Source organism: Bos grunniens, chromosome 21 (assembly GCF_055505025.1).
Source record: "Bos grunniens cultivar Pamir isolate PY7600 chromosome 21, Bosgru_T2T1.0, whole genome shotgun sequence".
NCBI classification, from domain to species: domain Eukaryota; kingdom Metazoa; phylum Chordata; class Mammalia; order Artiodactyla; family Bovidae; genus Bos; species Bos grunniens.
The window spans coordinates 34,128,390-34,141,971 of record NC_141185.1 but is presented as its reverse complement, the minus strand read 5'-3'; the positions used below and the strand labels follow the sequence as shown (position 1 = coordinate 34,141,971).

Genomic DNA, 13,582 nt, shown 5'->3' with positions numbered 1-13,582 from the left:
TAACTGCTGATGTCACATTCTTTGAGGTACACTCAAAGGCATCTAAAATTTTATAGCTTAGTTTGGCTTATTTTTAAAATGAACATATATTACTCTTAATTTTGTTTCTTATGATACCTAGAAGACCTGAATATAAAAACAGCATCAGAGGGGAAATAACTTATCTGTCCACAGAGTTTTAACCAACATGAAAAAATATGTACATGTGCACTCTCTTTGCTATTGATCAGGAAACCGGAGGAATTAGCGGTTGGTTTAACGCCTATTAAGGGAAACAGTGTTTTCTACAGTAGAATGAAGAAGGATTATTGCAAAATAAGAAAGATCTTAAAACAAGTCGTGCAGATACTAATACTCATTCACAGTTAGGTAATTTTCTGCTTTGACTTTCATAATTTTAAAGCTCTGGTGCCATTTTCCCAGAGTGATTTATGAGATATTTATTCCTACTTCAATATTCACCTGGTTTGGGGAGGATATACATTTGTCATATTAGTATCTGGAAACCTTATTTTCCATCATATTCTAATTTCCTTGAAGACAAGGACCACATGGTTACATCTGCATATTCCCAAGAATCTGGGATAAACTTGCCACTATTTTTCCCTAGATGGTGAAATGGTGATGCTGAGATCTATTACTGTGAGGGTAGAGGCTGAGGTGAATCAGACCATTTTTCTGTCCCCAGAAGGAGTAACAGTCACCATTGCTCATTCAGTCCTTACTATGGGGCTGACACTGTTCTAAGCAGGTTACTCATTGAAATTCATTTAACTCCCTCTGGAGTTCAGGAGAACTCAGAGTGGTTCTATGAGTTAGGGACTGTTAAGATTCCCATCTTACAGGACAGGAAACTTCAACACAGGAAGGTTATGAAATGTTGCTGGTGCTGCAAAACTGGGGTGTGGTATAGCTACAGTTCAAGCAGACAGTGTGGTTCACGAGTGTGTTCTTTTAAGCATCACTTCATACCACCTCTCTCAGAGATTCATAACTTCACAATAATGCTGCAGGAGAGTAGTATTTCAACCCCTAACATCCTTCCCTAAGAAAAATACAACCTGCAGTCTATAATCTATTAGAAGGTCTCTGTACTGTGAATAGCATCAGAATCATTTTGCCTTTGGAGGATCACTTCCACTTCTCCTGGGACTTTCGGTAGTTTATGAGTCATTTTATGCAAACACGTACATGCACGCACTCTTGGAAAACTATATTTATGTGGTAAAAAATTAGATTATATGTGGGCAATCACCATTGCTATACAGGGAACCTGAATTCAAATGCCTTTCTTAAGAACACAGAGAGAAAGTAGAATTTGGGAAGAGAGGGAGGAAGGAGATTTACCCACAGTCCTTACATAATTAGCCAAGGCTGATTTCGGTTGTTTTTCACTTACTATGTACCACTCACAACATTCATGCCTGCATTTATTAATGTAGTCAAAATGCCCCATTTTGCATTCTCCTTTGCTCACATCTGTAAGGAAACGCAAGGGGGAGAGCCTGCACAAAGCACAGTGCCCAGGTCCCCAGGCGTGTCCTCTGGCTACAGATTGCGGGAGAGATGGATGTGAAGGTAACTCGGCTGCGCCAGGACCGGCTGCACGGCCAGTCCCTGATTCCAGCATCAGAGACTCGGCGTGTGGAATGCAGTCTGGTCTGACTGCGAACAGCACTGTGAATACAAATGTGTTCAAAATGGCTGACTCTGTACGAGAGGAAATAAGAACCTTTTCAGCTTTTCATTTAAGTCACAGGATCAGGAGGTCTTGTCACCCCAAATAGAGGAGAGAATTGAGGTAGTTTTCCAGCTGAGAGAGGCAAAGTAGGGAGCTGGAGGAAGGTGACTTGAGCAGCAAGGACTTTGCCTTTTAATGTTCTTTTTAAAAGAATAGAGCTCAGACTGAACTAATCCCCCACATGAATATATATGCCTTAGGAAATAATTTTTATTAATAGCTGAATATTTTTACTTTCATCCACATGCACCCAAATATTGGGTTTACAATATTTAGTTGCATGCATATATCACTGTGTCAAAGAAAAGGGGGAAATCTAGCCTTAATAAAAAATGATTTATTAACTTCTCCACATCCTATAAATTTAATATGCTATGGGTTCTTGCTCTCATTGCAGATTTCTTTTAGAAGTATAGTTCTGAATATGAGCTCATAATATTTCTGAATAATGTATTGGTACATACCAACAAAATAAAACATCTCTGATGCACACAATGCACAGACACACGACTGAGGGGACGGCATGTCTGTTAGCGGTGCTATTTATTTTGCATCCTTTTTACTTTCAACCGGTTCATCGCTTTCCTCAAGAGAAATAGCCGAAGCTGGTTTATATTGCTCCATAACGTTAAGCAGCGATGTATTCATTTTCTGAACATAAAATAACACAACAACGATTTTTTTGTCATTCTCCTCCTAAATCATACTCCCTGTTCTTAGTAGCTTTATTTATTTATTTCTGGTTAGGATGCAAACAAATTTTAGTTTTTTTGGTTCATAATCATGATGATAACAACAAAGCATGATCCCTATATAAATATAATTTTCTTCTCCATAATTGCACATAAAATTCATCCTACTTGGAAACCTCAGAGAGTAAAAGAATCACTATAAATGCTGGCCTCAGGAAATCTATGCTACCTACAAGATTTAAGGTAGAAATATTCCGAGACCATGTTACTCAAACAAGACCCTACCATTTTTTGTTGTTAGTTTCTTTCCTTTTCTTTTTTTGCAGAATATTACCTAAAGGTAGCTCTAAGCACTAGGGATTGAGGTTTCTATTTAGTCTACAAGAGAACTAACAGGTATTTTCTACCTGTAGGTATCAACTTGGGATTTCAGTTAGCTAAGCAGCTTTGGACCTAGAATAAAACATTTAAGGGACCAGGGAAAATGTAGGCAGCAAAAACCCTGCAGATTGCAGCCTTTACTACTTATTTACTTACTTATTTGTTTACAAAATATACTTTATTTTTTTAGCTTGATTTACAAAAAATTGAAAAGCTAGTACAGAGAATTCCCATATGCCCCTACCCATGCCCCTATTTTACATGAATGTATAAAAACTATGCATTTTTATATTCCTCTTTTCCTATATGTGCCTCCCTGTGCCCATTCCTACTATGCCCCAGTAATTATTGTAGACAGAGAAATAGATTTTGTTGCTGTTTAGTCCCTCAGTCATGTCTGACTCTTTTGTGATTCTGTGGACTGTAACCCCTCCAGGCTCCTCTGGCCATGGAATTCTCCAGGCAACATTACTGGAGTGGGTTGCCATTTCCTTCTTCAAGGGATCTCCCCAACCCAGGGATCGAATCCAATTCTCCTGCTTGGCAGGTGAATTCTTTATCACTGAGCCACCTGAGAAGCAGAGAAATAGATACTTAATATTATAAACTGGGGCATGGAACTCTATAGTATTGCCCAAGTAATACCACCTCAACTTGGCTTAAGAGGTCAAGAAAACTTGGACTGACATAACCCAAGGTGACCAACGTCTTGTGAACTTTGACCCTCTGGGGAGAACTACCAGTCAGGTAAAGGTGGTATCTCTGCCATAAAACCAACACTAAATCTAGAACTTCTTTTAGGGATCCAGGATAGCAGGGCATGGCGGGAAGAGTTGCTTAATGTTGTCAAATGTTTAAACCTCTGATCTTTGAAGTGAAATGTTGGGCTAAATAATCTCAAATTTCTTCTCAAATCATACTAATGTACAAGGCAGAGGTTTAAAAAATAAATGTGCTTTACAGTATATTAAAGAAAAGAACTCTTATCAACCTGGACCCCTTGTCTTGTGCATTATCAGGACAAATTCTGAAAGCACAGTTTGTTGTTCAGCCATGTTTATTCCAAGATGATAACAAATGGAGACATTTGAAATATCTTTGAAGGTTTTTCAAAAAGTGTCATGGTTGATATGCAGAAGACATAAATTTAAATTTTTTTTGTTACCCTTTCTTCCACCTTAGTAAAGATAGTAGCTCTGAGTAACATTAGTCTGAAGGCATTCTGTTTCTCCCTATTTCTCTATCTTCTTTTCCTACTAGGCTAGTAAACAAATTCTGAAACTTTGTTTCTTGTCTCCTAAGACTCTGACTATGCAACAGGGAGCACTAGGAGAAGACTTAACAGACTAACTTAAAGTTACCCTGAGGATGTTTGTCCACTTTTCTTTTATTTTGTCCTTAGATTGGCTTTAGGAATCTGTAGTCTACGCTTAAACAATATAGTTCGGGGCAGCAGAGGTACTGCGTGTGTGATTTGTTCTTGTACCTATTTCCCAATTCCATCTGTTTTTTAATATATTCTCTTGATAAAATTTTATCCCTTCTTTCCAGTCAGGCTTTTTGCCTGATTTGATAGAGAGTCCCTCCGGCTCATGTTGAAATTGAAATGTATGATATCTTATTGTTTGCCTATATACCCAGATGTCCAGGCACTGAGTTTACTTTTATAAATGAAATATTGAAAACAAACATAAAGCTAAGGAGATGCAGTTGCAAGGGACGGGAGCAACATTACTATATTAAGAATGGTCAACATAAGACTGCAAGCTTCTGTATCTCAGGCGGCAGATCTGTGGGCTTCCCTGAGTACATCATCTCTAGCAACATTTTTCTCTTTGCATGAACATTTCACATGCTCTAGGCACAGAACCATTACTGTCATAAAGTAGCAGAGCAGTGTTGAATAGTTGAAACAATGTAGACTGGGGCTAGATCTGGATTTAATTCAGGCTCTGCCATTTATAGGGTTTCCCAGATGGCTCAGTGGTAAGGCATCCTCCTGCCAATGCAGGAGACGCAAGAGACGCAGGTTTGATCCTGGGGTCAGGAAGATCCCCTGGAGGAGGAAATGGCAACCCACTCCAGTATTCTTGTCTGGAAAATCCCATGGACAGAGGAGCCTGGCGGGGGGGGGGAGGGGGGGCTACAGTCCATGGGGTTACAAAAGAATTGGACACAACTTAGTAACTAAACAGCAAGAACAATTGCCACTTATAAGCTTCTTGACTTTAAGTCATGTAAACTATGAACCTCACTTTTCTTGCCTGAATTTTAATGCTTCCATCATGGAAAGCTTGTAAAGACAAAACCAAACAACCCACTGTAGAGACTAAAGAAGTAGGCGATATCACAGGCCCTCAGGCTACAGTAGTGAACAAGGAAGATGCTGTTCCCACCCTCATGGGTTTTGCAGTCCTGTGAGGAGGCATAGCCTATATATGAGCAATTAGAATAGACTTGATAGATGGGACATATAGGACGGACAACTAAACCAGACCTGAATCATTTTGAAGATTTGCTGAGTAAAGACAGTGACATCTAAGCTGTTAATTAAAAGCTGGGTACGGAATACCTAGGTATGTATAAAGAACCTATCGCTTGCCTGGTGCTTTATAGTTGAGTGAATTGCATTTCTGTTCCCCGTGCTGCCTTCTTCTGTGTCCCCTGAACCCCTCCAAACAGATCCTGCATAATGAGTTGCATACATTGATTTAAAAAATATTTACCAAGCACCTGGCAAATGCCAGACAATGTTAGTGACTAGAGGCATGTCCATGAAAAAGGGGTGATGCCCTTCAGCAGTTTACTGTCTGATGGAGCCGGTTCAATACAATACAAACCCAAGAGATCATCACATGCATTCTGGAATGGGTAAATACGATTCGTCTATTGGGCTCTTTAGAAAGAACCTGAAGAGACCCAAAATTTAGAGAGCCACTTCCAGAATCTTTAGAACTGGAACATTTGACTTAATATGCCAACAGCTGAAGTTTTGATTCTGTGCCTTTAGATTATTTCTTTTCATCAGAGCAAGCACACACAAAAAAGTCAGAAGACTTAAAAATGGCACTGCCCTAGACTTCCTTGCTGTCTTAGAAAACATGAGTAAAATTCAGCTATTGCTTAGAACCAGACCCATGGCAGGGAGAGAGACTGCAAAATAACAAAACCTGGGGGTGGGGGTGGGATGATTCTTTTCTTTTTTTTTAAATTATAAAGTCTGTCCTTTGCTTTATACAAAAACAGTCATAAAGTAAAGGACCCTGCTCTGTCTTTTGGAGGACTACCGATTCTGATTTCCTAAGCATATTAATTTGCGGCAATTCACTGCAGAAGCTAATTCTTATTTTTTGGAATTAATTGAGCTGAAAGCTGGACTCCTGACAGCCCATCCCTTCCATGGCCAGCACAGAAGCCGAGGACAGACGGCCATTTCAACTTTACTATCCTGACATCCTGCATAATCAATGCACGTCAGTCACAAAGACCGGCTGCCTGTGCTCAGGCCCATTCGCAAGTTGGCTGAGCGCCCACTCAACAAATCGGGATGCCAGCTCCACTAGGGCACACAAGTGTCAACAAAAGATCACTTCAAACCAGAAGCCTGCTCCGTTTTGCAAGACCCATCATTTTGTTAGGCAAAAAAAAAAAAAAGGAAAAGGTTTAAGGTGGTTAATCCCATATTGCTGACAAGTGGCTATTTACATCCCATCATACCTTTGGCCTCAAGGGACATTTTATTTAATGACTTAATGCAATCTTCTCTAGCCTTTAAATTTGACTTTCAATCACTGCATTTCAAATGAGGCAAAGAGGAGACAGTATGTCAATCTGAGAGTCACTGGAAATGTCCATTTTCTTCATTCCCATTACATGCATCAGAGATGGAAAGAGTAAGCAAAGCTTTATCACGTGCATAATGTCTCTAGACACCAATTAGAATGGTGAATAGTGCACCTAACAAAATGCAAATACATGCTTTAATATTCAATTAATTCAGCAAATATTGGTTAAGCGCCAGGCACCCAGTAGGGATTGGTTTCACTGCCTGGAGTCTCTTCTCTTTCAATGGAGCCTGCACAGTTGCTGTCATATTAATCAGTCTCACTGAAGCAGAGTTCTCACCTTATGAATTCCATGCTCAAAATGCTCTTAAGGTTTGCCACTGTCCCCTGAATACTTTCAGACATTTACATGAAATTGAAGACCTTTAGCCTTGTCTGGCTAAAACAAATGTTTTTATTCTCATGAATTCTTATAGAAGCATATAAAGGCAAAATTCATAGAACCAAAATGGACTCCATCTATGTCTTGGATCTCACTGCATTTATAAATTTCTCTGATTCCTTCCTCTGTTTCCACCTTCTCTCAATGTTGAAATTCTCCTCATCTAGGTAAGAACCAAGTGCCTCCTCAGATTCAACTAACTCTCTTTTTTCAAGTTCTGTGTGACAGCACAGTCCAGATGCTATTACAAAAATTACCTCATTTAATTCTCCATTCAAACTCAAAAAGAAGATATTATTATCCCCAATTTTCATACATGAAAGTAAATTGAGAGTAGCTAAGCACTGGCAAGGCATCCATTTGGATATCAGCAATCCAAAACCTGAACGCAGGCTCTCCACACTCCCTGACCTTCCACTCTTATCTTTCCTATTTCGTCTTGGGACTCTCCCTGTCTTCCCCTCTCCTCACCCATAACATGGCCTTCCTCTGTACGTTTAGCACTTAATCCATGCTTGAGATTTTAACTTTATAGTACACATTATTTATAAAGCGAAAGTGTTAGTCTCAGTCGTGTCTGACTCTTTGCGAGCCCACCAGGTTCCTCTGTCCACGGGATGCTCCAGGCAAGAATACTGGAGTGGGTTGCCATTTCCTTCTCCAGCTCAGTAATTTTAATGGAGACTGTCGATGATGATAATGTAGGGAAAGAGAAGGGGAGGGCAGTGAGGGGATGTTACATTCTCTCTCCCCATAAATGTGTCAGAACTGTATGGACTACCTCCAAGGTGTCACCTTGGATCATTACAACAAACTTCCAACACAGGTGTTCTCATCTCCAAAAAACAGAGAAGGAAACTGGGGCTCAAACACTTAAGTGACTTTCACAAGACTGCGACCAGATAGTTCTTAGGTAAGAATTCAAATCTACTCATTTAACAAAAAATTTGAGTGCCTATTATGTGCCAGACACTCTTTTAGTTTTCTGAATTCACATTGAACAAAATAAAAATTCCAGCCCATAAGGAGCTTGGATTCTAGAGATCAGCCAGGTGCTAAACACTAAGCGTAACTAAAAAGGGAATATACAGTATTTTAGAAGATGAGATGGGGAATGAAAATCGAGCAGAGTAGGGGAAATTAGAACTAGCAGCAATGGAGATTGGGTCTGCAATTCTGAACAGCATGGTCAGTGTAGCTTCACTGAGAACACGAAATTTGAGAAAATAAATGAAATACTAGGTGGATAAAGTGAAAGGCATTCCAGGCAGAAGGAACTACAAACTTCCAAGGAGGGAACAATTGTATCTGAAAGCAAGATGGATAAAAATGACGCCACCTAACAATTTTTTGATTTGTGATAACAAAATATGTTTCTTTCTCATCTGAAAACAAAACAAAACAAAACAAAACTAAAAGCAAAACAAGCAAACAAAAAGCCCTTCCTGAAATGATAGGCAGTATTTGAGAGCTATGTGTGAGGGACCATTATAAATAATTCACATGTATTTACAATTATTGTTTACAAGAAACAATGAGGTAGATCCTATTACTATTCTCACCTTTGGGATGAGGAAAATGGAAAATGTGATAAGGAGTGGCTAAGTATGTTACTCATAGTCAGGCAGATTTTAAGAGCTGGCGTTCCGTATGAACTTGGGCAGCCTAGTGTCAGAGCTCTGCTCCAAACTACAGTGGAGTTCATTAGATTTTGCTGCTGTACGTAATGTATTGTTCTCTTCTCTTGTTGATAGGCATTTTGAATGTTTCCAGCTTTGTTATTTTTATAAATAAGCCCATTATGACATTTTTGCCTATCTGTATGGCATTATATGTGAGACTTTCTCTACGCAATGTACTTCAGAGGAGAATCATATACAAAGATACTGTGTAAGGCCTTTTCTCATGCAAGACAAGGAGACAATCACATTTTCAATTCACCCCTCCCTCTTTCCCAGAATTATTTACTATGGCTTGGATTTTATTATCGTTTGTTTACTTGTGAATTCTTTAGTGAATATTTTATATTTTTAAGTTATTTGTGATCATTGCCTTTTGTGTTTTATCATGTTACAAAAGTATTTAATTTTATTTTGAAGAGAATTTACTGCTCACTGCTTTTTTTTAACCATAATGTATAATTAAAATAGAATGAAAGTTTGAAAAAACTGAATGAAATAAAAGTGGCTCATACATAGTTTAAAATATTATAGCTTATTTATACAATTAGGTATTTTGCACCACTAGAATAATATTTTCAAACATTTTACAAAATAATAAATAGCTCTGGTAGAGCATGAAATAAATTCAGAATATTATGGTCCATAATCTTAGTATATAAATTATGTATATATTATTTATAACAATTATAATTATAATATATATTAGACATTATATAATTATACATTTATATATTATAATTTATGTAATGATTAATATTTAAAAGCATAGTTACTTATACATATATTTCATGTATATAAATTTTTATAACTAGTTTTAGATTTGAATTTTATGTTTATCTGTATCTTCATATAAATATTTCTCTACTTATCTTACTTACATCTCTGTATACACATAAATTTCAAGGAGTTGTAGGTTAATTGTAGAAAGAGCCTCAGTGTTCCACTTTTTCCTTTGCAATGTGTCTTTGGAGCATCTACCACCAAGAATTAAAGGTTATTTCCTTACCCTTTGATATCCAGTAGAATTCAACTGAGTTGACACGGTGCCAGCTTCCAGCTTAGACCTCAAGGGTCCTTAAACATTTCTCCCTTCCCTCTCAGAATGCTACTTCTGCCAGGAGAAATAATAAACCTGGGTTAGCCTCCTGGAAGATGGGAGACTGTGTGGAACAGAGACAAGTCATTCATGCTGAGGCCATCCTAGACCAGCCAGACACTGGGAAGCTCCCAGCTGCCCCCAGCTGCCCCATCAGCTAATGATAGATTCAAAAAGGAGCCCAGCCTGAAATCAGCCATCCCCGGTCCAAATCAGAAGTGCTACCCAGCTGACTTGTAAACCCAGGAGCATTAATAAATGACTCGTTTTTTAACTTATTGAGTTTTGAAGTTTTTGTTGTTGTTATTCTTCGGTTGCTAAGTCGTGTCCAGCTCTTTGCAACCCTATGGACTACAGCACACAAGGCTCTTCTGTTTTCCACTATCTGCCAGAATTCACTCAAATTCATGTCCATTGAATCAGTGATGCTACGTAACATCTCATCCTCTGCTCCACGCCCCCCTCCACTTTTCCTTTGCCTTCAATCTTTCCCAGCATCCGGGTCTCTTCCAATGAGTTGTCTCTTTGCATCAGGTGGCCAAAGTATTGGCACTTCAGCTCGAGCATCAGTCCTTCCAATGAATAGACAGGGTTGATTTCCTTTAGGATTGACTGGTTGGATCTCCTTGCTCTCCAAGGGACTCTCAAGAGTCTTCTCCAACACCACAATTAGAAAGCATCAATTCTACATCGAGATTTTTAGCAAGAGGTAACAATACAGGAATTCCTTTGAATGTAGGAATTAGAGTGATTTTTGTGTCATATATGTTCTTTTTCATTTGTTTACATTTTGATCAGTGAGCATTTATTATATTTTTGAGAAAAGTTTAACATAATTCTGCAAAGATATGTCTTGGATAAATTATCTCTGTTCCTTCTGGATCTCAAACAATGATGCAAAGGTATCAGCTAGAGCCAGCAGGAAGCTCAAAATCAGCATATGAATAAACAGGATCTATCTGAGAATGCAGAATGGAGAACGGTGACATTTGGCTGTGACTCCAGATCAAAGTGTTGACAGTGATATTCTATGTTACTTTGTCACTCTGACTAGGAACTTTTGCAAAAAACTGTGTAAACTCATATTATTACAGACCTGGGAGTGCCCTTGAGTCCAGAGGAGGTCAGAAACATCACTTTGCATCACCTTTCCAACATTATAGAGTCCTTTCCAGATGTTCAGCCACCCTCTTTGATTCTCTTCTTGTTGTGGACTGAATGTTTGTGCCCCCCTCCCAAAATTATATATTGAAACCCTAATCGCCAATAAGATGGTATTAGAAGGTTAGGCCTTTGTAAGGTGATTAGGTTATGAGGGTGGAGCTCCCATGAATAGGATTAGTGCCCTTATTAGACAAGACATTGAAGAGATGATTGCTCTCTCCACCATGTGAGAACACAATGAGAAAATGGTCATCTGCAAGCCAGAAGAAGGTTCTTTTCAGAACCTAACCATGCTGGCACCTTGACATCAGATTTCCTGCCTCCAGAATTGTGAGAAATAAATGTCTGCTGTTTATAAGCCACTGAGACTATTGTGTTCTGTTATATCAGCTTGAACAAAGACAATTCTCAGTGTCTCCACTTCAGCCTGCTGCTATACCATATGTTCAACACTCAGTTTCCCTTTTATGCTGGTGGTCCTTAAATTCAAGCCAGGAAATCTAATAGCCCTATTTCTTTGCATTATTTAATAATAAATGGAGTTTGCAGGGGAGAAGCTTCACCTTGCTAGTATTGTTTGCTACTCTTAACATGCTTCTGAAGCAATATTATTGAAGGACCCGCAACACACTTGGAGAGAGGATAAGGTGGGGAAAGGGGAGTAAAAGGGATGAGAAAAAATGATCACCACTTTTGAAGGGACGATGTTTACATGGTCAAGAGAGCAGAGCACGGCATCCTGCTATGCTTGTAAAAGAAAGACCTGTGGCTTGGTCTTTCTTGCTCACGAATGAGTCTTACATATTCTTATTTGTTTCTCCTTTTTGTGCCTGCAGGCAACATTATGAAAATGGACAAACCCTCTTCGAGTGAGTCATTGTTTACATCATTGATGTCTAAAAGCTGGTCTCATTTCAGAGTAGAGAGAATCCATATCCATAGGATGCACACACCAATTTTGGTTTTTCAACTTGCCTTTTATGTTTTTTACCATTTCGTACTCTGTAATGTAGTTTTGATAGTAGGAGTAGAGTGTAACTACTTTCCATTATATGAAGGGCTATTCCAAAGTCACTGGGTACACCTCAGATCTTATAAGCAGAAAGAGAGAAGCAGAAAACATTTTGGGCAGAAAGAAAATAGATATCTGGAAAGGTTTCTTCTACTATGACAAGGAACCTTTAGCAATGACTTTAGGATGCACAAGAAAACTTGAGATTTTTGGTTTGAGCTTGCAACATGGGAGGATCCTAAACTAACCTCCTCCCACAGATACACCAAGTCTACACTGCACACAGAACAATTTCCTCTGAAAGAAACCTCTAAGCTAGCTGAGCAACTCCTGCACATAATGTAGATAAGAAAAAACCCACATCGAAATGAGTAGGAGAGGCTGAGACACAATCTTGCTATACATCCAACCCCCTGCATAGCAACCCACGGTAGGGATGGAACTCAAAACCCCTGAGGGGCAAGCGATTTAAACCCTAAATCTGGTACCTCAGCTTTTAAGACTTGCACCTTAGAGATGAGCCCTCAAAGCAGCTAGCTTGGAAAGCCAATGTGTTTTTCGATCACAAGACCCAAAAGGCCACAGTGAACTGAGAAATGGTTCTTAAAGGACTCGCTGAAACTCACCTGGCTACACCCCAGGGCCCGGCACAGAGGCAGCCAACTGAAAAGCACCATCTTTCTGTGAAAGAAATCTATTTGCTTTTCTTAAAGCCTTAGCCTGAGGGGAGGCATCTAGTTTAACATACATAAGGAGCTTATTGAAATACTCTCGAAAGACTAAGCCTGGCAGTTTCCATCTTCGAGCTCTCCCTCTGCCTCATTCCATGTCACAGGTATCTCTGGAAAGGAGCTTGTGCACATGTCTGGTTGCCCTGGTTTTCTTCGCTGTGCCCCGGGGACACACCTGACCTCATGACTGCTCCCCAATGCACATGTGAACTCTAAATAGACATGAGACAAAAAGAGTTGTGCCAAAAAGAAAAGAAAAGAAAAAAGGTACTCTGAAAAATGAAACAACTGGAAATGACTGCATTAGGATAGAAGATGACATGCATTAAGAGCTGGATAGCTACAAAGAAGGAACTCAGCAGTGGTGATGACTTCACCTTTCAGGGCTATTTGATAGGAAGAGAGAGTCCAAAGGACTTCTGTATTCTCTAAACCAGTGTAAGACAAGACAGACAATACCAGATCCAATTCCACTGGCAAAATGAAGAGCTGAGTGGCAGGTACCCGTGAGTTCATCATAATATTCCCTCTATGCTTCTGTTTTTGAAGCTTCACAATGTATAAATGAAAAATAAATAAATTCTAGATCTGCTGTTGCTGCTGCTAAGTCGCTTCAGTTGTGTCTGACTCTGTGAGATCCCATAGACGGCAGCCCACCAGGCTCCCCCATCCCTGGGATTCTCCAGGCAAGAACACTGGAGTGGGTTGCCATTTCTTTCTCCAATGCATGAAAGTGAAAAGTGAAAGTGAAGTCGCTCACTCATGTCTGACTCTTCGTGACCCCATGGGCTGTAGCCTACCAGGCTCCTCTGTCCACGGGATTTTCCAGGCAAGAGTACTGGAGTGGGTTGCCATT

The 13,582-nt window shown here is 39.4% G+C and overlaps 1 protein-coding gene across 22 annotated transcripts in view; it reads right to left on the bottom strand.

Annotated features, from left to right (window-relative positions):
- Window positions 1-13,582, bottom strand: part of LOC147349347 (uncharacterized) — a 690,773-nt gene that overhangs the window by 530,487 nt on the left and 146,704 nt on the right. For 15 of the 22 annotated variants that reach the window (XR_015150389.1, XR_015150391.1, XR_015150388.1 and 12 more), the window contains one exon: window positions 9,730-9,834. The exons of 6 other annotated variants lie outside the window; for them this stretch is intronic. The gene's annotated coding sequence lies outside the window, so the exon portion shown is untranslated. Of the gene's footprint in view, window positions 1-3,013; window positions 3,386-9,729; window positions 9,835-13,582 lie in introns of those variants that run through there. One more of the 22 variants, XR_015150410.1, reaches the window with a different exon arrangement.